This window comes from Camelus bactrianus, chromosome 26 (genome assembly GCF_048773025.1).
Source record: "Camelus bactrianus isolate YW-2024 breed Bactrian camel chromosome 26, ASM4877302v1, whole genome shotgun sequence".
NCBI lineage: Eukaryota > Metazoa > Chordata > Mammalia > Artiodactyla > Camelidae > Camelus > Camelus bactrianus.
The window spans coordinates 15,963,601-15,986,212 of record NC_133564.1 but is presented as its reverse complement, the minus strand read 5'-3'; the positions used below and the strand labels follow the sequence as shown (position 1 = coordinate 15,986,212).

The following is a 22,612-nucleotide window of genomic DNA, read 5'->3' as shown; positions in this document are numbered from 1 at the left end:
CAGTAAGTGCAATCACAGAGGAGAAGAGAACCCACTGCCCCTTCCTCCTGCCCCGTCTTCTAAGGCCCTGACCGTGGTACCCACCACCACCTGCCTGAGATGAAAGCCTGTAGGAGGCACGGGGGGAAAGAGAAAGAAGGGAAGAACCTCCGTTTCTTAGAGAGAAATAAATATGCAAAAGCATTGGAGCTGTTTCCCCACTATCTCATCACCTCAGGCCCCTGGTGACGGGCTTTTCTGACGCCCCCTGGGGCAGAACGTTGGCCAGTGAATGAGGCAGCAGGGAGCCACTCCCAGCCTGAGGAACGGGAGCTCATGAGATGTATGTGAGTCTGTTCTTGAGGGTGCACAGAAGCCAAAGGTTTCCCGCAACATGCAAATGTAATTATCCTCGAAAACCATGCAATATATGTAGTTTCTGAGCATATATGCGCACAGTTCTACAAATATAGAGAAAAAGGCAGTAGAAAGGCTCTGTACAATCACTTAAAATAATAAGTACGTTTTAAAACACTCAAAACAGCGATACAAGCTCATTCGAAACCTCCAGTCCTCCTGAGACTCTCTGAGCTTTCCAGGAGTCAATTCGAGATCGCAGCTGCTTCAGGAGAATTCTGTGAATTCAAGCTCTGGCCACATGGCTCTCCCCGTCTCTAAGAGACAGTACACACAAAAGACTTTCTTATTCAGTTCTGACAGCAGGGAGGGTTAGGTTTGAAGAGAAGGGCAGGCACCCCCCACCTCCAAAAAGAAAATGACTTGCAAAAAGCTCACTCTTCCCAGGGGATGAAGACTTTCCCACAATGTCACCGATTAAGAAAATATCCCAACTGGAGATGCAGCTCAGAACGTGGGTTGCAGGCACCCAAGCCATTATTTTTTTTTTCTCTCTAAGTCTCTCCAATCTGTCTCTTGCCATCTGCTGGGATACTGCGAGAACCGTGTCTGAGTCAGAGCAGCCCTTCTCTAAGGGAGACGGAGTGACAGTCCACTCACCATGCACTTACCGAAGCCACAAGCAAAGCTGTCTGAGACATCCAGCCGGTGTGCGGAAAAGGTGGGCTTTTGCACAACAGAAGGCAGAAGGCAGGTGCCAGGACTTCAGCTGGAGGGGACAGCAAGCCTGGAGAGCAGAGTTCAGCCGCACTCTCTGATCTGAGATGACGTCACTTCAACCTCTCTGCGGAGCACTGGGGTGACAATCCTGGGAAAATGAAGCCACCTCCATGGAGGGCAGCTCTGGCAGCTTCAGGCTGATACAGCCACAACACTGGGTTGTTACTGTGGAATTCCCTGGGCAGTTTTTAGGAGAAGCACGATAATAATGGGGATGAAACTAATTACACGCCTGATTGAAACTGCTCTCTTCCAAAGAACTCAAAGCCTGTTCATACACATCGTCTCACGCTTTCAACACACCTGTGAGACGGTACCGCGTGGCCTTATTACACCCACAGTCTCTGCGAAGACAACCCCAAGTCACAGTGTGTCAGAGGAAAGGTTGCGTGTCCTGGGTTGCCAGCAAGGTCCTTCAACAGTCGACAAGGCTGTCTTTGACACCCTCCTAAAATCCAGAACAGAGCATGCCAAGAAACAAACCAGTCCTCCACGTTTTTAGGTGTGTGCGATACAAAAATGCTTCCAGGCAGATCTAAACGTGCCAGCAGGATGTGGCATGCAGGGAAAAGCCTGAAGACTCCCTTTATATTAAAAATAAAGGGACGGCTTCTGGAAAAATAAGTAGCACTTAAAAAAGTCTGAGAAGTAATATTCGCAGCTTCTACACAAGTCTCAGAACATGATGTTCTGAAATGTTTAGGTCTGAGGGTTGAGTCCAGGGGTTTCATGGTTCTTCAAACTTTCACAGAAAAAGCAAACAGCAGAACACTAAGATGGCTAACTAATCTCATTAGAGCAGATCTGAATTCCAAAGTGTCAGATACATAGATAGCGTCGGGGGAGAAAACACAGAATTAAGAAAAAAAAAAAATTAAGCAGATGGTCAATGAATTGCGGGGACCAGAGTCATCCATTTATGTGGGTTTATCTTGTTTGTTTACTCAGCTTTTGGCAAAAGCAGTCCCCTTACCCTGGCAACAGCTATATCATATGTTGCTCAGGTTACAACACACCCAACTTCTAATTTTAAAAACCACCGCTTCACAATCTGCAAGAAGCCCCTTTTGTTAGTAACGTTAAATCTGCGAGTCAAGTCTCTGACACACGGCTTTTGTATTTCTCCCTTACATGTAAATTTTTTAAATGTACTTGTGGTTTTTTTTAAGTACATATAATGATGACACATATGCTGGAATCTGTTACTCTGCCTTTAGGGTGTATGCTTCCGTATCCCCCGGAGCTGAAGATGTTTCTAGTAAATAAGCATCTTGAGTATCTTCCCAAAGGCTCCCCTCAATGCCTCGCTGTCTTGGTACAAGTGATCGTTTATCCATGTGATGGGGTTTTTATGCTGCAGTCCTTCATGTTACATTATTGCCTTCATATACGCGGTACAAAGTTCCACCCTTATCAAAGTAACTAGCTTGGATACATAGGAGCCACCATCTTTCTCCTATAAACTCAAATTCCTGCAGTGAATTATAGCTGTACTTTTTTCCTTTTTCTTTTTTTTTTTTTTTTTTTTTTTTTGTATTGAATGTTTCATAAGAAGAGCTCACGGTCTGTCAGAGAAATTTTCCAAACGATAACTTATTACATAAGGAATTCATTTTTTTCCCCCTAAAAAGAACTGGGCCTGAGGTGGTAGTTACAAGGCAGAATAATCACAAGCAGATGTAAAAATATTTGCACAAAGTAAAAAAAAATAATAATAATAAAATAAACTTCATATGTTTTGCTCCTTTAAAAAAAAAAAGTCAGAATATGGCAGGCAGTGAGTTGGCCCCTGATTGTCATTAATTGCCATTATTAGGTGTGGCTGATGGCCCCTAATGGCACTATTTTTCTGAGCAAGGGTTTCATATTATTTTTCTGGCACAAAAGCCTGTTCACAAGTACTAAGATGTTCTCATACCAAAACCGAAGTGACCAGGAGATTAAAAGCAATTAGCATAATTTTAGTCACTGGCAGGAGTACTGAAAGTAGATCAGGATACACATTTTTCAGGGTTCAAAAACTTTTTCAAGTTTAGCAAGATTTGGAAAAAAGAGCAGGAAGCGCCTATCCGAGGCACTAAAAAAAGACATGCGCTCTGTGAGGCAGCCAAGAAGAGGGCAAAGAATTCTTATTCCCTGGAGAAATTTCACAGTCCTTAAAGGGAGAAAGACAGTTGCAAAATAAAATAAAAACCAAAACCGAAACTCCATGGGCGTACCTGGAGCAGCAGATTTGGCTCCAAGGAATAGAGGCTGGGGTTCCCTTGTGTGAGAACGGCCTCTCCTCTTAAACCCAGGCAGAAGTGGTACCTGCTCACCAGAATGATAATCAGTGTGGCCTCACATTAGATAAAACAGACAAGGGATCAAAGCAGTACAAAGCTTATAAGTAATTCTAGGCAAGCATTAAGTGAGCCACGTGAGACCGGTATCTGCATCTAGGTCTGAAGTTTAACTTTCAGGATAGAATCATGTAAGATTCCAAGCAAGTTTTACATTCAGTAAACTCCATGAATGTGGGCTTGCCAGAGGCAGAGTAACTGGGATTAATAAAAACTGTGAAATAAAGAATCCTCTTATATCATATTGTAAATCAACTATACCTCAACCAAGAAAAAAAAAAAAGAAAAAGTAAAGTGTTATTAACATTTTTTTAAAAAGAATCCTCTTTTGAAGGAATTCACTGTATTTTCAAGAAAGTACACTTTAATATTTTTAAGAATGAAGTTCTATCGATAAAGAAGGTCCCATTAACCAGCAATTTCACATTCAACGCAGTTGTAACTGAAACCCTCCCTACTCAGTGTCACAGCTGAGATGATGCTGAAAGACTGAGAACAACGGAAATGCTGTCAGGATCATAATCATGTGACTATTCAAAGAAAGAGTCTTAAATCTCCGAGGATCCTTATTGTTAAACAGTTTACCCTCATTCTTACAAGTCAAATATGTATGCAGGTGTTCCCTGACTTAAAATTTATAAACCGCAATCCGCTGGAGAATGCATTGTCCCAAGAAAGAATCTTATAAATGGTAATTCGCATCACAGTCCAGAGCACAAAAAGCCGACATAATCCCTAACGTAGGGGACATTACTAATATGATGAGAATATTAATGTTCTACCTAGGTGAGCCAGCCCACCAAAGGCACCTTAATCAGATGGTGGCTCCAGGACTCCAGTTTCAGTGCGTTATACAACAGTATTATGGGTCAGAGAGACGAGAGATAACATCACAGCTGCATAAAGAATGAAATCGGTGTTGGTAGTTGAGTCTAAAAATGTATTCACTATTTTAAATGATTTTTTCCCCTTTGGAAGTATGGGTTCTGAGCTGCTCCAAATCAACTCATAAACAAATGTTGGTAAAGAGCCCGTGTCACATGATGGACTGTCTGCTTAAAGTAGCCCTCTGCGACTCAGAAGCCCATTCTGTGGTCCTTCTGTAAGAATGCCCAGAGTGAATACATCACAAAAAGAAAAAAATACAAGGAAAAGTAAACTGTCTCCGGGATTCCTTTAGACTGAGAGGAATGATGTTTAAATAGCTTATCAATGTTTTCAAGGACAGGGGAACTTCCAAAGAATAGTCCCTTAAGTAGCTTTAAATAGTCACTGATTGTTTCTATTTATGCAATTATATAATCTAACAAGCCTCATCGCAAATCCCACAAAAAGGTAACTCTGGTCCAACTTCTATCCAAATAATCACAAAATTGAAAATTAGTGAAGCCAAAATGAATAAAGGTCGACTCTGAGTTAGCAAATTAATAGCGTGATGAATGACTATTCTAAGCATTCTGACAGTTATACCGAATTTCAGCTCTACTGATTTCATCTAAGGAATAAAAGCGCTTCCTATTATCAAACTGTGCAATCGGGTAGCATATAGATACAGTAACAAAAATTACCTCCAATGATGAAAATATAAGTAAGCCCACTGAAAAGGTGATACGTTACAGTTTCTAACCTTTCACCACATTCCTATGGTTACAGTGAAAAAGAGCTTAGGTATACCTTACAAACATCTGTTTCTACCCATCAACCTATATGCACCACTGATAACAGACATGGATTCGGAATAGCTTTCGATGGCGGTCAGTTTCTAGCCACCTCTAATGACTCTGACAGTATTTTTAAGCAGTGGTTTCTATTTTCTTTATTGTCTATTTTCTTTCCTTTTGGTGGCAAAACTGTGTTGTAAGAGAGTAGAAGAGCCTGCTTTCTTGAGTTTGTCGTACTAAAAACAGCCCGCATCACTGCTGTACTGCTAAACGGTAATTTCACTAACCAGAACCTTCACGTATCAAGTAAATACATAATCAGTGTTTATTTAGTTGTGCAAAGTCGTAGAACATCATCTGAATTTCCAAGAGCTATATTCTCATCTCTCAACATGAGGATTAACACCAAAGTCAAATGAACCTGGGAAAAATCTCCCAAACCCCAAATAAACCCCAAAAGAATCGAAGGAATTCACTGTATTTTCAAACTTAATTCCAAATTAAAGGCATATTTTCAGGGACAAGGGCAGAGAAGGAAATAAAACGGTTTCCTTTAAATAAAAGGGTTTACTTTTTTAAATGAAAGGGTTTACTCTTAACAAAAGGGTTTACTCTTAATAAACCAGAAAACTCAGTTAAGCCAGGCACCATATTTCCACTCTTTTGAGGTCTTGCTACATTCCATAAGGTCTTGAATTGGAGTCAAAGACTAACAGCTTTGATTCCATGGGAAAAGCTGAGCATGTGACTCCTTGACAGTGAGGATCACAGCACTGCTGTGGCACGTCTCCCTCTAGTTTAATTAAGTTCCTTTTTGCCCTAAGCTCTTCACGGGCACCTGGGCCACCTTCACCTCAGGGATGGCATTCGTCTCTGGAGAAGCTTCCGCCACCTCACCAGCACACCCAGACGCCCTAGTAAGATTCAGATGGGTCTTCTGCTACCCAATCTGTACATACAGGAAGGACTTAAAGAAATGATGGTCCATGGCTACCTGGGATGCTAGAGTCTTCTCTAAAGCTGTCACTACATTTTATTAGCAAAATCATTTCTGGGATTTATTGGCTGGATGTCCAAATGTTTCCCTAACATTTCATCTCTGAGGCCACTGAGAGGCTGTCGTCATGGTGATCATGCTGAAAAAAAGAGGCATGTAGGGTAAATACAGATTCACTGAGCAGGTGCCCAAACCCAGACTCAGACACATGCCAATGTTTGAGAGGCATATTAATTTCAGCCCATATCATACAAATTTCAAACCCCACACATGAAAAGCTGAAGGAGTTCTGACTCTCCTGAGCAATCAGGTCCTCTTCCTGGTGCACCCCTCGCTCTCTGGGGATGCTCCACCAACACGTGGCCCTTGGTGGTAAATTCTTTCCCTGTCTACTACCCTCTGTGGGGCTGTGAGAGATCCTGAGGAGAAGCTACTCACCTCTGGGTCCCCCAAGCCCAGCACAGAACCTGGACCAGCAAAGAGGCTCAGTGGACATCAATGCACTGACAGTAACGGCCCAAGCCAAGCATTAACTATATGGTGCAAGAGCTCGGATGGGAAACATACCCTGCACTCGTAAAGGGAAACCTGTTCTCAGGATGACAAAAAACAGGTAACGGCCAGCCCCACTGTAAAGCAGGATCACGGTTGGATGGGCCACTGTTTGAAGCGACTGTGACTCTTTCTTTCTTTCTTTCTTTCTCTCTTAGTTTCTTTCTTTCTTTCTTTCTTTCTTTCTTTCTTTCTTTCTTTCTTTCTTTCTTTCTTTCTTTCTTTCTTTCTTTCTTTCTTTCTTTCTTTCTTTCTTTCTTTCTTTCTTTCGAGTGAAGGCAGATTTATTCAGAGATACACTGAAAGGCAAGAGAAAGGCCACGAGGTGTGTGGGGGTCGGGTGCTCAGATTAAAAGTAGGTACACACTCCATGGACAGAATGCAGGCTGTCTCTGAAGAGGGAGAGAGAGGGGCCGACTTTTAATGATGAGCTGATCAAGAAGGAACCAGACTTCGCCTTCTCCGAGCGCTCACTTGGCCTCAGTCGCCCTGTCCGGAAGGGGCGTGTCTGCCCTTCGCCAGGCTGGCCTTCGCTGCTTGGGCTCTTGCGCTCAACAAGTTCTGTTCTTTTCTCTTCCTGGGTCACAGTTTTGACATCTCTCTGTAAACCCTCAGTAAGTAACCTCGGCAAGTTTTATTTTTGGGGCTTTTGTTTTTGTTTTTGTTTTTGTTTGGGGGGAGGCGTAATTAGGTTCACTTATTTATTTTTAGAGGCGGTACCGGGGATTGAACCCAGGACCTTGTGTATGCTAAGCATGTGCTCTTCCACTTGAGCTATATCCCCCCTTCCCCCTCCGTCTCAGTAAGTTTTAAAGGCAATCTGGGAGTTTCTAAATCAGAGTCTTGGTGCAATTTCCTAAAGCGCTATCAGGAAATGAAAATGGAAGTTTAGAGAAAAACCATTTTTTAAGCACTTGAGGGACCCCCACATGCCTAACGTATTGATAAAAGAAAACTTCACGTATTGAAATTTAGGGAAGTCATTCTGGCTTACACATGAGTTAACTTGATTTTTATGCTAACTAAAAACAGCCTGCTTGTGGCCTATCAAACATAGATTGCACATCCGCTTTAATTACTAAAGAAAAACGGCACATTGACCAGAATGTCCATGTTAAAATAAAGATTAAACGCCTCTTTCCTGGGACGCCAATGCTAGTCCTCCCCTGACGATAAGACCCCCTTCCCAGGTGCCAAGGCCACGCTAACTCGCCGTATATGTGCTGATCTCTGGGTTTTCTTTTTTGAAACCTTGAAGGAATGTATCCCTGACTTGTTAATGTTCTTTGTGGTAACAAGATATAAAACTGTGCTGGAAACATGCTTCTCCTGAGCAGCGCCTCAGAGCAACCCGGGAAGCTGGCTTCTGGGCTAGTCCTCAGTTTGGCTCAAATAAAACTCTCTTCTAGTCTTATTACAGGTTGTTGACTATTTTTGTTGAAAGTATGGAGTGAACACACTCCTACAATGATTTTCTCTAAGATCGACAAAGTTGTTCATAGGCAGCTCTAGAGCTGAAAGCCAGTGATGGGAAGTTTAGCCACTGATTCCTTGACACAAAAAATAGCCCTCATTCACGGAAAAAAAGTACAGCAGAAAACAGCTTTTCTCTCTTTCCTGGCATTTGTACCACAGACAGCAAACATGAGGGTGAACTGCTTCAACCTCTGGTCATGTTGATTTAAAAAAATAAAATCCACTGATCATTTCATATATTTTATGTAGACCTGTATTACCTGCCCCTACCTGTCCGTGAGCTAATATTTCATATCCTTTAAAGCGAGTGCAGTGTCTGAGGCCATCAAGTCTGCGATAAAACAAAGTTTAATTTACAACCAAATTGACAGGCCAAATGTAACTAGTCATAAGAAAACAAACTTCAAAGACTTCTATTACTGACAGCCAGCGAGCCCAGGTGATTAAACATTTACACTTGCCTATATTCTGTTCTAGTCTTAGATTTTTCAAATAACATTAAAGATAAGTTAAATGTAAAACTTAAGAAGAGCAATAAGGAGGCCTTAAGGAAGGTGCGAAATGCCATACAATGAAATGAGGTCTTTTTCGGTGCAGTTAGTCTGTTAGATTCTCATATCCCTTTTGTACAAGAGCACGTTTCATCAACAATACTATGAGAAACCAAAGAGACATCTTCCAGATCGGATATTAAATTCAGAATGAGAATAACGATCTAATTCAAAACTGAGAGCTGCTCTAACATGATTGCCATTGAGCACGAAGGTCACTGGTTACCCTGAAGTGCTGTCAGGATATTGGGCTCAAGTCAAATCTGATTCACAAACCAAACTAACAACAGGGGGGAAAAATGCAAACTCCTTTGAGCTTTGTTCCTCTGATAGTGATGACTATACTTGTGCTAACAAGCAAGAGTGACAAAATCTGCTGACAGTAGTAATGTATAACCCGGAAAAAAATCATAATTGTTTGACAATGACAAAGAGCATACCAGAAAAACTCAAACAAAGGTGCACCTTCTCTAAAGGTGGCGTCTCCCTGGGAGACCCGTCCATCCCTGCTCTTCGTAGCCCCACAAGTGCCAGGAAAGTGCTACACGGCCAGGTCACCCTGACATGAACCAGCCTGATCCTGCATTTCTCTCAAGGGGCTGGTCCTGCAACCAAACCCCTTTCTCTTACTGTTTGGTGTGGCGGCTTCCTGGAACTTTGAAGCTAAAATCATTGTACTCGTAAAAACTAGGCTCCGAAAAGTCGAGTAACACGGACACGGGCCCAGAGCTCGTCCGAGTCAATGCTGAGACTGAAACTCACTCCTCTTGACTTCCCAGCCACTCCGCCTACTCTACCATGTCCTAAAACTCAAGTCCACCTGGCAGCCTTTATGTCATCTGTATCTTCCACAAAAATTTCTGGGAATGAAAGGGACAAACTTAGTGGGAAAGGCATCATTCCTATCTGGAACATGAGTTCAAATATAAATATATATATATCTAAGAAAAACGGCACTAGCAGCATCTCTCTGCACCATAGCAACGTAAAAATCATCTGAGGAAACGTAATTTAATGGAGCGTCTATGTGCACAGACTGCACATCTTAGACTGTGAGCCAGACTGCCTGGGTTCAGACCTCAGATGTCCCATTCCTATCACCGTGACCTCTCTCTCCTTCGGTCTCCTAGTCCATGCTATAACACCAGGGTCTGCTTCGGGGGGCTACCAGAATTCGATGAGTTTGTATACATCTGGCACACAGAGCAATTTCTTGAACATTAAGTGCTACAAAACTGTTACCTATTTTTATCTTGAAGGAAGGTGGTATAAACATAAAATAAATACTGTAAGGCTCAGTAACTTTTATGAAAAAAAGAAGTCTGAGAGTTCCCAAAGTACAAATTGTTGCAGTTTTAGAAACACTAATGAGGGGCTTTGGACCTTTAAGTGAAAGAGGAATTAAAGGGAAAACAACAGTGGCATCAAATAATACGCACACATCATTGCCTGGGTCCCTGGCGCCTTGACAAAAGAAGTTAGAAGTGAATCAGGCACTTGTCCACAAACTGCCGGTGTTCGGGAGGGTTTCTGTGAACATCTATCAGAAACATTTCCTGCAACGCCAGGTAAAGTTGTGTTAAGTCCCTAAGTCAGAGCAAGAAAAAAAAATTAAAAGAAGAGGAATCTGATGGAAAACAGGTAGAGAAGATTGCCAGTGACCTATAAATGGACTCTTTTCTATGTAAATACACATCCTTATGGATACTAATCCAAAATCAAAGCCACACGTGGCTTAGGACATTCATCTTTTAAACCAGACACATCCTACAATCCAGAAGTACAAGCCAATCACGGCACGATAGTCATGGAAACGCCACGAGTTCACAGGGCAACGTAATTAACATGAGTGTTCAAAACAGGAGTGGATTTATGACTTTCAACACTTTGAATCTCCGTTTATCCAGGTTCTTCATGCTAAGCATATGGAAGTGCTTTACAAATGTGGTTTCTAATCCTTTCAGAGAGAGAGGAGTTTCGGGCTCAGGAAATAATTGAACTCTTTCAAGAGATCATTTAGTAAACACCAAATAGCAAGTCTCCCAGCTGGTATTTTCCTAATGGCATTCCCAGAACTTGCGTTCCTTGAGATGTCCACGGACGCTGCATATGAAAAGGGGTTCTGTGGCTAGGTTTGGAAATGGTCAGGTCACTGTGTTTGATCACTGCAGACCTTCTCAGAGCCTTTACACCATTTTACACTGGGACTCTCCAGGGAGGGGGGCGCTGTGCACCATGTCTACATTCACTCAGCTGGGACCCCTTCTTTCATGAGCACTGCGTGTGGCTCATGTTCCACAAATACCCTTTAGGAAGACACAAGACTCACTGGCCCCTGCAGGAGGGAATCGGTTTCTTAGGCAGGAAGATTCTGAACCATTATGTTATTAATAAGACAAAGAGGAGGATCAGTGGGCTCCTTGCGTGTAAAAAGAGTTCTGCAACGAGGCTTAAGGCCTCAGTTTCCATCGCCTCACCCCTGACAGGGAACACTGTTCTTGTGGCCCTCATAGGTGGTCGTAAGGATTGATGGAGGCCCTACATGTGAACGGGCTTTGTAACACGTTACCCAATGTTCAGGAAGATGCCATTAGAAAGGACAGGCGTGGAAGCAGTCTCTCCCTCCTCTGAATTTCCTTAGTACTTTGCCTCACAGCACTGACTACAGCTGATCTTAGTGCCTATTTCAATTAGAACAAGACCCAATTACCTCCCATGGCTACCAGGCCCTCCCGATGTGAGCTCTGCCTACTCCAGGGCCACCTTCTCCTGCACTCCGGCCTCTCTCTCCACCACGCCCTAAGGCCCCAGGCTTCTCCCTCCGCAGGGGCTCCTCCTCCCCAGGTCTTCCCAAATGTCACTTTTTAGGAAGGGCCTTCCCTGACCCCGTTTCAGAAGGACCCTCTGCTGGGTCCATTTTTCAGCCCTTATCCTATCTACTTTCTTCGTAATGGCACCTCGCATTATCTGAAATCATCGGATTAATTAATTCATGTGTCTTTTTGTCCCCTGGCTCCCGCCTCTAGAATGTGAGCTCCAGGGGCACAAGAACCCCAGCCACCTCGCCCACTGGGGTCCAGTGCCCGGAATCTGGGAAACCTGCACTGAGCGTCTGCAGAGGGTGAGAAGCTTAGAGAACCAGCTACCTGGGGAGCAGGGAAGGGGGAGTCATGCAGGTGGGGGTGAGGAGGCTTCTGGGACACAGTTAATGTTCTCATTTTAACCTGGATGGTCCTTACATGGGCATGTCCACTTTCCTCTCGATAATTCTTTGAGCTGTCAATCTACATTTCAGCTCTCTTTGGGGTCTTGATTTAAACTAAGATGTTTTTCGATGTATTGATGTTCATATCATCATGAATACAGGAATAATGATCATTGTCCCTATTTTTGAGGAACCCCCAAGGAGCCTACAACCTGCCAGGCATGTCACTTACAACAGTGGCACATTGATGCCGCAAAAAAAAAAAAAAAAAAAAAAAAAAAAAACCAGTAATCACCACAACCCATTTCACAGACAAAGAAACTGAGGCACGCAGAGAACAAGTAGTTCATGGTCACACAGGTAGTAAGCAAAACTGGGATCCCAAACCAGTTTGTTCTAATTCTAAAATTCACAGTGCTCTACTATAAACCTTGCTTGAAAGTCACTTCTAAAGTCAGGACTGGCTTTCTGAGGGGTCCTTCTCTTTCCCCAGGACCTCTTCCACCTAGAGGCTGCACGCTCCCACTCCCCTTCACCTTCTCTGGTACCTAGGACCGCACCTTTGCACCAAACACACCAGACAAGGTCTGGTCGGGTGCAAACGCAGACGGTAGGCAGAAAGGCACCCTGAGCAGCAGGGGTGAGGCCCTGCCGAGGCGATGGGGTGGCCCACTCTCCCCAGGGGTTCTTTGGACTCCCCAGAGGTGGGGGCAGCTTCTCTCAGCTGATGAGGGCTCATGTCTACTCCTGAACTTGAAGTCCGACCACGTTCTGGCGTCTCTCCCCATGGCACTTAGAACTTCTTCAGAAGGAGCAGCACTGCTAGGTAGGAGCGATCTGGGGGAATGAGCAGCCGCAGGGAGAAAATACACTTTGACTGGTTTTTCCCCCAAGTAATGACTTGCATCACTGGATTCGTGTTCCGTAACAACAACTGAAAAGGATCTGTTTCTCCAAATAGTGGGTCACCTTGGAGCGATTAGCATGGCTGCCAAAACATAATCCCTCTGCAAACGGCCGCTGGTGGCCCAGACAGGCTTCTGCAGGAGGGAGTCTGGCAGGCGGGGCGGCGGGAAAGGCCCTCCCCTGCACCCGGCGAAACTCGGATGGAAATGAAATTGTTTGCTCACCTCCCCGTTTCTATACCGTGTGTTATAAAGGTGTCAGAGCCGATCAGAAGTTTGATGGCGGCCACACATAATCAAACAAATAGGAAGAACACTCTTTTGTCCTACCTTTGAAGTTTTCTTAAGTTACTCTGAATAGCATCCCCCCCTGCCAAGTTTCCCGGGTTCCTGCATAATGAGATACTTTCTAATTAGCATATCACAAATATTCCTGATCTTCTTTACACGTCCGGATACATTTTTAAATGTTTCTTTTAAAGTACAGGATTTTTCACACTCTGTAAAGAGGCAGGAAAATTAAAGCAATGTGTCAGCTCAATTCTCCAATTTTTTTTTCTTTTCCTTGCTTTCTTTCTTTTTTTTTTTTTTTTTTTTTTTTTTAACGAGGATGGAGCCACGGGGCAGTGGAAAGGTCAAAGGACCTGGAAGTCAGAAATCCTGGATTCTGATTTTGGCTGAGCTGCTAATTGGCTGCGTCCCTTTGGGCAAACTGCTTCACCCATGACGGCCTCAGTTTCCCTCCCTGTCAAATGAGGAGACTGGACCAAATGGAAAGTCCCTCACAGTTCAAAACACTGTGATTCTATTTGTGAAGCTTGAATAATTCCTTACCTCCTTATTCCAAAACTGGAGCGAGTTATTTCCTGATTTAAAAATTCACAGTGAACTAAATACAAAATGGGTACAGACATCAGCAAAAAGGGATGTGATTTTTAAAACACAGGTATTTAATTGCAGAATTATGTATCACCTTTGAACAGCAAATTTAAAAGGTTTTTGCTTCTTCCCCAGAGAGGTATAGTCATCGTTCTGCCCAGCTTTAATGTGTTGACAGGTATGTAAACACACACACACTCTAACCTGCCTTTCTATCACTGAACAAAACTGACATGACCTAATCCTAATAGAAGCAATATTGAGACAATGAAAATAAAGTCCCAGATATGACAAAGGCTTTCTAGTCCCTTGCTAGACTAGAAAAAACAAATCCAGTCAGTTCCATAAAATAGCCTGGATAGCCCTGGGTTTCAGGATTTGACTTGTAACATCAAAATCATAAAAACACAGAAACAGAACTCGATCATGATTTCCAGGGGAACAAGGCTCACACTGACTCTCCGCGATTCACCCTTTAATCGGCCCGATCAAAGCTGTCTGCTGGGTGGACTGAGACCTCCCCGCAGAGGCCTTTCATCCCCCTGGACCTGCCATCTCTTTCCGGCCACGGCCACAGCGACACCCACAATCTGGCTTCCTGCCTTCCAAGGACTGCCCACTGCGCCCCATTTTGCAGACTTCCCGCCCCGTCCTCTTTGATCACCGCCAGCTGAACTTGGTGAGAGCCCGTCGCACCTGAAGACTAGCTCCCGGGTCGCCCGGTCAGAGCCCTCTGCTCCCGCAGCACCGCGGTCCTGCCCTCCGGCCTCTGTGTGTGTACACAGCTGTCTCCCGCTCTCACTGCGCAGGAGTCAGAGCTCGGAGGTGGCCCGGTCACATCTGTAGCCCCAGGACACTGGACAGCAGTGAAGGGAAAGAGACAGTGGGCCAAGGGAGGAGCAGGGCACTGAGCGAGGTGCCGTGGACACGCCAAGAACTGTCCCTCCATCGTCCCCGCGGCCCCATCTTCCTGAAGGATGGATGATATAAGGTACTTTTTGTATGATCACCAAAGTATGGTCTGAATAACTGTACTCCTGGTGAGGGAAGGGACACTGAAGACTGAGAAAGTCAGAAAGCCTTCTTATATAAAGAGGAGAGAGTGTGTGTGTGTGCAGATAATAAGAAGCTATTGATGTTTTTTGCACAAAAGAATAGCAAAAATGAAAAATGTTTTAAGAAGATTACCTAGCAGTGGTATACAATGCACTGAAATGCTATAGAGATTAATGTACGAATTATTTCAAATCATTGTACAGCCATGAAAAATGATTACAAATAATTACATTTACAGATGTGGGAGAGCAAACATATAGGTTAAGTACTAAAAAGTAAGCTACAAAACCCTACAGAGAATAGAATCACAATTTGTGAGATACTTTTCACATTTTTACATATGAGAATATTTGGATATGTGGATACAGAAGAGAAGTTTAAGAGGTTAAATAACACAGCTTTAATAGGAATGTCATCTGAGTGGTGAAATGTTATTTTTCTCTTCTTCCTTTCCTTCTTTCTCTTTATCTGGATATTCTGAAACTTGTCTACTATAGACATAAACCTCTTGGGTCATTTTTGTAAATTGCCTCCGAATAAGTCAATTGCCCATTTATAAACGTTGAAGAGGGCAGAAAGGAGGCAGTGAGGATTTGGCCACAGGCAGGGACACTGGGGACAGAAAGTAGGGAGCAGAGCTGAGAGCAATCACAGCGGAGCTGCTGACAGAAGTGGGTGAGTGACTGGGTGAGGAACTGAAGGGAAATCAGAAACCTAGTGTGACCAGATTTCCAGCCTCAGTAAGTGGGGGAAAGGCTGGTTCCACTGCCAGAAACGGGGCAGAATGGAGGGCAGTTCGCTTGGAGGAAAAGGATACTTTCTCTTAGACACGATGTGTTTGGCAGTGGTGATGGTTATCCAAGAGGGACTGAAGTTCCAGAGAGAAGTCGGGGCGCCAGGAGGCTGTGGATTTCAGACTCACCCGCCCAGGTGAAGTCAGATGGCCCCCGCCCTTGAGTTCCCACAGGAGCCGTATCCCTCCCCGTGGGGTGGCTTCCAGACTGTGCTGATGTGAGCTGTGCACCTGACCCTCCTCCTCCCTGGACCACAAACCCCAGGAGGCAGGCACCCCCCCAGTCCTGTCACTGTTCCATTCTCAATGCCCCGATCGATGCCTCGTGCACAGCGGGCACCCAGTACCTGTTTGAGAAATGGTTACCGAATCCTTTACAGTGACAGCTCAAAAGAGGTGAGTGGAGATGGAGCATCCGAGGGCGAGGATGAGGACACAGGCAGGCCTGAAACTTGGGAAATACTCATGGAAGCATGGGCGGGAGGGGGACTGCCAGTGAAATCAATGCAGAATAGATGCAAAACAAGAACGAGGCAACTTTCCAGAAAACAAGGAGGGGGCATGCAAGACAGAAAAGGAGACCAACAACGACCACGGTGGCCGACAGCTGGGGAGGCGGGACTGGAAAAACGTTCACCCTTCACAGGGTTTCTCACGACTCAGGGGAGAATCTTTTCGGAAGAAGACGAAACGAATGAAACCATGGCAGTCTTCTGGGTGGAGTGGTGAAGGGTGAAATAACAGAGCTCAAGGAGAAGCAGAGTCAGGGCAGAACCTGGAAGTCAGAGAGGGGGGTTTGCCGTGTTAGCATTCGGGAGGCAGAGAGCCTCGGATGCAGTGGGAGTTGGCTCGGATGGGATAACCTCGTAGGGGGCAGGAGGATCGCCCTTGAGACAGAAGAGGAAGACTGGTTGGATCTTTCTGTCCTTTAAACCCCTGCAGTGCTCTGGGCCAATTTGGCTCTAATTATAGACTCATGTTATTTACTGCTGCTTTGAGTGCCTTCTCTCCTCATTTGGATGCCACAGACCAAACCTTCAGGACTTTTCCACAGTGAATTCTCGATGAGAGTTGGTGGTTGACTTTAAACCCCATGGCATAGGTGTGAAGGAGAATACAGCTACAGATATTAACACATATGCAATCACTTTTCAGCAGACACCACTGCAAAAAAGACTATTTTTAAAGTAGCAACTTGACATCTTCCTTCTCTTTCTTCCTAAGAGCAACATGTCCCATTATACTCAGGCAGGGGAGTTATCATGCCCCAGGATCCCAGCTGGCTAACTGGGAGGCGACGTTCACGCAGACCATCCTGCCCTTCCCTGCGAGTCGGCTGGGGACAGGTGGCCGAGAGCAGCGGCTGCTTTAGTGAAGGCGTTTGCAGGTCACCGGGCTGCCGTTTTTGGCTGGGATGGAGACTGAGCTCCTAGGACTGGTCCGGTTGGATCCCAGGGTGCACACTTAGGACATTTCTGTGAGAGCTACGTCCTCGCAGCAAGACTCCACCAAAACCTCTCAGGGAGCCCCCAGCAAGGCCAGGAATGCAACTCTAGACAGGAGGCTGACTCAGAACAGACCTGTCGAGGCAGCTGCCGGCTTCAGCTGAGCTTGCCCTGCTCCTGACCCACACCGGAGCAGCCGAGACTGGAGCAGCCGAGACCGGAACAGCTGAGGCCGGAGAAGCCCCAGGATTTGTGTGATGGACTCAAGATGCCTATCAAGCTGGCACCACTAAAACAGCTGAAATGCCAAACACCACTTCCAAAAGAAGGCAGGATGGAGGTGAAGGGTCCACATTGGCCCTGCGTCCACACGCTTCCAGACAAATCAAGAACATTCCTCAGTGCGTCATCTCCACCGTACCTTCTGCTGAAGGCAAGTTTGTTGCTCACAAGCTATTTTGCAAGACGAAAAATCAACTATGCCAATTTAGCACTTTTTTTCCTTAAGCTTCAAGATGCTTACACAGACATTTAAAAATATGTTATAAACATATGCATCAACTTTACCATTTTTCCCACATTGAGATATTCTCCAAAGGTATGCAAAACAAGACCATTAGTTTTTCTTCAATAATGAGCTTGGATTTCTAAGCTACTCTTGCCATAAGTTACACTTTTCTGCAAGAAAAAATGAACATGTGGATATTATATAAAATTTTTTTAGGATACTGGGGTCCATTTAATATATTAAAGCAATAATTTATCAAATGGGACCCAAGAGTCCAGAGAGCCTCGTGAGCCCTTTCACATATGCTAAATTACTCCCCCGAGACTGGCCTGTGAACCAAGGATCTGCATCATTAATTAAATAAATGGATTGGGCTGTCCTAACACGAAAGAACACGCAGCAGGAGAGACTTGTATACACACTCCAGTTGCAAAATGAACATTCAGATGAGTCGTTTTCAGAATTAAACGCAATGGGTGTGATTCGATTTAGTTGCTAACCTGGTGTTCAACAGGTGTGGCAATCACCTGTTATTTTCCACCCTTCCCTCATTTTAATTTGGCCAAACACTCCATATTGGATTATTCTGAGACTTGAAAGTGACCAAAGGAAAAAGCTGCAGTGAAGAATGCCTTGCTATATACTTGGAGCTTATCTGTTTTGTTTTGTTTTGGTTTGGTTTGGTTTGAATTCATTCAGCCACTCTATGTCTTTTGATTAGTGAGGTTAAACTGAGAAAATAAAATAATTAATTAATTAATTAAAAAGCCTTGCTAAACATTAAGCTTTCAAAGCTTCCAAGCAAAGAACAAATCTATCCATGGAACATTTCATATCCAGGAGGCTAGTCTAAGCATCAAAGAGCTAAGATTTTTAATGTTTGCCAAATTAACCAAGAATTGCCAAGTATTATATGAAATTCACATTTTAAAATACTCCCTGTTTATAAACAAGCTTTCATATGTGTTAGATAGAAAAGCCCTAAGTGACGATTAATTGGCTGACTTCTGCAATCTGTCATTAATTGCTATTTTCAAGTCAAAACTGTCCCATTAAATTTTATTTTCAGTGTTCTATATCAAACCTATTTATAGGAAAGTTATTTCTCAATGAGATGTCAAATAATTTACCTAATGCTCACACTGATGGATTTAACTCTTTTATGTAAACATTGTAGATAAATGGGCTTCTCTTATTCACTATCTGTTATTTTAAAACATACATTCACTTTTTATAAAAAAGAATAGGCCTCTCTTATTCATATGTTATTTTAAAACATACATTCACTTTTTGTTTAAAAAAAAAAACCTAAGCTCCTCTTCCCCACTTCCCACTCCCATCCCATCCTCTCAGTGCATCTAGCTTTTCAAGAGCTAGGCTTTATACGTTTAGGTCTAAGATCTCTGAGCAAACATCAGTCCTGATTAAAGTACACACGATCTAAAACTTTTGTGTTTTACATTTAGTCTCCACATCGTCTCAACTGTCGGAAACGTAGCTATTGGCCCAAATTACAATGTCAATCAAACATGAGGCAAAAAAATTAATCTGAAGACATTTAGCGGGCTTCTTTTTGATAATAAATAGAAAAGTACTAGCTAAGAGATACGTGACAGTGACAAACCAATAGACTCATTATTCCAAACACTGAAATGTGGCTTTTGATGATCTTTCCACACACTTCCGGAAAGAACACAAAAACACATTGTATAAGAACAATCTGAAATCAGAGAGCAATTTACAAATAATTCTACATCTAAGGAGAAGTCATCAAAATATGAAGGCCTGGTATAATAAACATTTATAGCAATGGTAGCTCCCACATGAAACACACAAATAACTCCTCCTGATGTTCCAGATTTTAGACAAATGAACTATCAGTGACACAGTCACCGGAAAAAAAAATTGTCAGGTTTTATGAGGCAGTGTATTTAAAAATTCAGACCAATTTCTGAGTTTCTTCTGTCTAACAACATACCCTCGAGTTCCATATACTGACTCTCCGGTCTGGGTCCTGGCTTTCTGGTTTTGCAAGGGGTCTGTAAAACGTACAGATGGTAATAATCTGTGGCTTACTTCAAATCCTGACGACTGCTGCTTTTATTCTCTTGATTTCCTTTGGTGCCAAAGATGTCGTTCTAGTCCAGAGTTACCGCATGTTACGTGAAACTGCTGTCAACATTTTATTGCATTCAGCATTTCGGGTTTCCTGATCGCTAACTCCAGCATTAAAGATAGCCATGCTCTGTATATTTTTCAATCCTCTTTTTCTTTTTTTCCTTCCACGGAAGGGTGCTGGGCTCTCCCTAAGCAGCACAGAGATTTCAAGCTGGACGTTTCCAGACCGCATTAAAATAAATACTAATGCAATTCATTTCTACCTTCAGACATTTCTTTCCTTCCCGGGTTGCTCCGGCAGTGTTAATTTTCCCACTCTCCTAGAATGGTGAAGGCCTGTCTGGGCAAGTAAGATAACACTTGGGCAGGAGATTAAAAGCCCACACTGAAGTCATTAAGTACCTACAGGGCTGGGCCCTGAATCCTCGGCACGGTCTCCAAACATCGTCACCTTGACTTGAAAAGCAACAGGAAAAGCCTAACGACTAAGACAATCTCATTTTGGCGTTTCCAGGCCTGGCACCACCTGTATTTTATGTAACAAAACAGCACTTCCACTTGGAGGCCAGGACAAGGAGCAAATGCCTGACTTTCATTTCACTTCACCTTGAGTTATGCGAACTGTGAGCCACTGTTGAGGTCTTGAACTTGGGTGACCAAAAGTCCTATTTTGCCCCCAACAGTTCCGGTGTGTAATTACCCTTAACGCTGCCTGGTTTCATCAACATATGAATACCTTATCTATAGCTTTGACTTTCGTTCTGGGACATTCTTTACATTTGCCATGTGTGCTTGAAAAACCAGTGGACACCTCTACCCCCCAAATCACAGGTTCAAAGAACAACTTAGACATTCAGACTGTTGAGAACGTACACCTTTGTCCTATGTATTATTTGCACTTAGGTACCCTTATACCAATTTATGCAACCATCTATTTTATGTTGGTTTTAATTATTTTTCTTTTTCCTTATTAATACAAATCTTTAAAAACCCACCTCTAACTTAACACAGAAAGAAAAGAATCCTTCATGGCTTAAAGGAGTGCTCCTTCCGAGGTGCAGGGTGTGGTCAGAATGTTCGAGCTGGAATCACTGGTGTGGCTGTGATAAGACAGCAGCGTCTCCCTTCCTCCCATTTGCTGCACGACTAAAGAATGAAGGAGAAAGGAGCAACACGGTCTTCTTTTGCCATCTGTCAAGGAAATGTCACTAAAGAATCTTGGGAGGTAGCCATCAGTAACAATTACTCTAAATGGAAATCTTACAGAATAAACACACATCCTTGTGTCGGGGAGGGGAAGATGGTGCTCTCTGATTTTGCTTGTTTGTTTGTTTTAATCCTTGAAGAATTTAAGTAAACCTTTTAGGCATAAGAAAGTGCAAATTGTGGGGAAATTGAGCATAATTGAAAACATTAAGAAAGAAGAATCAACCAGAAATAGGAGGGATCTGGGAAAAGAATTCATGGGGAAACTAACTGAACAGGAAACAAATCCATCTGAGGGAATGGCTTCTCTTTGTGTCACATAAGCTGAACCCTCTCTCCATGCCCTCTCCCCGTCCAATCTCACTCCATCGTTGTCTGGATGTGGATGACTCCAGCCTTTATTTTTAGCTGTCCTCTCTTTCTCAAACCCAGTCTCATATAATCAACGACTATGTTTCCTGTCTCAAGGGGTTTTAGCATCAAAAGTTATTGCTGCTTTGACATTCCCCATATTTTTGATAACGCCAGCCACCAAGGCTCAAACTCCAACATTCTTGCCAAGTCCCATAAAAGCTATCTCCAAAATGCTTCTTGTATCTACTCTCTACGAAGCTACATCCTCACGTGCCCCTCCCCAGCTGGGACCACTTGATCCCCATCTGCTTTAGGCTTGGCCAAATCTTCAGTTCTCACCGCCAATCCCACTCAGAGATTAAAGCCCTTTAACTTGAGCCAGCTCCAGCTCCGCCCTGAGGTCTTACATCAGGTAGCACTGGCTGACAGTCCCCCCACTAAAGTCCCAGCTTTAATCAAAGGGCTCCTAGTACCCTGATCCCAGCCTGCCTCCAACCCTCAAATAACAGGGCTTCACCCCCAAGCTTGTTCCCAAGCTCCTGTTTTGGGAACTGCCCTGTAAATCTGGCTCCTGAGTCCGGGACTCTTGCCAGTTTCCCCAGTTGGGCCTGAAAAACCCTTCCTCAATCTCCAGTTCAATGCTTGGAATCTGCTCACCCCTGCACGCTGCGTTCATACCCAGAGTTAACCAGTTGTCTCAGGGCCTGGAGTTTGCCACACCTGCCAGAAACTGCTTGCCAGCCCTAAATGCAGCGTAAACTCCCACCAGGCAAAAAGCAGAGCCAGAAACAAGGCACTCAGCAGAATTCTCTTCGCTCCATCTGGTCCCTGACATGGACTCGGGGCCCTTGTTCCAGCTTCGGAAATGCCACTGGCTTTGGCTTAAATTTGGCTGAGTCGACACTTCTGGTTTTACCCCCATTAAATGACTGTTTGGACATTTTGTGTTTCTGATCCTCATTTCCAGCCCTTTCGCTTCCCCAGTAACCATGACAGCTTGTTCCAATTTGGACCTTCCAAGTAGCCACCTCTGCGTTTATCTGCCATCCCTCCTGGTTTCTGCCCACGACCACCACTGCCCCTCGTCTACCTAACAGCCACTCCCTCTTTTGTCCTGGCTTACAGAACCCTGATCCTTTGATCTCTTGAAGGACAGGCCCTTCTTCGGCCCTAAGGAAAGTATCGTAACTTGCTATGGTAATCTCAATTTTGGCCAGTACTGACATGAATGGGAATGGAACCCATTCATGGCTAATTAAACATAAGAAGTCTTCTGAGGAGAGCTTTCTGTCCCAACTTTAAACACACACACACACACACACACACACACACACACACACACATATCAGGAAAAGGCCTCGTGCTAATTCTCTGCCTTGGATGCAAAGAGGATATCTGGAGCTGCAGCAGCCATCTTGAGATCAAAAGGCAACAACAGAGGATGCAGG

General features: G+C 44.0%; 1 protein-coding gene across 9 annotated transcripts in view; it reads right to left on the bottom strand.

Annotated features, from left to right (window-relative positions):
* Nucleotides 1–22,612, bottom strand: part of STOX2 (storkhead box 2) — a 175,489-nt gene that overhangs the window by 114,583 nt on the left and 38,294 nt on the right. The window contains exon 1 of one of the 9 annotated variants that reach the window (XM_045515497.2): nucleotides 1,008–14,400. The exons of the other annotated variants lie outside the window; for them this stretch is intronic. The gene's annotated coding sequence lies outside the window, so the exon portion shown is untranslated. Of the gene's footprint in view, nucleotides 1–1,007; nucleotides 14,401–22,612 lie in introns of those variants that run through there. 9 annotated transcript variants of the gene reach the window in all.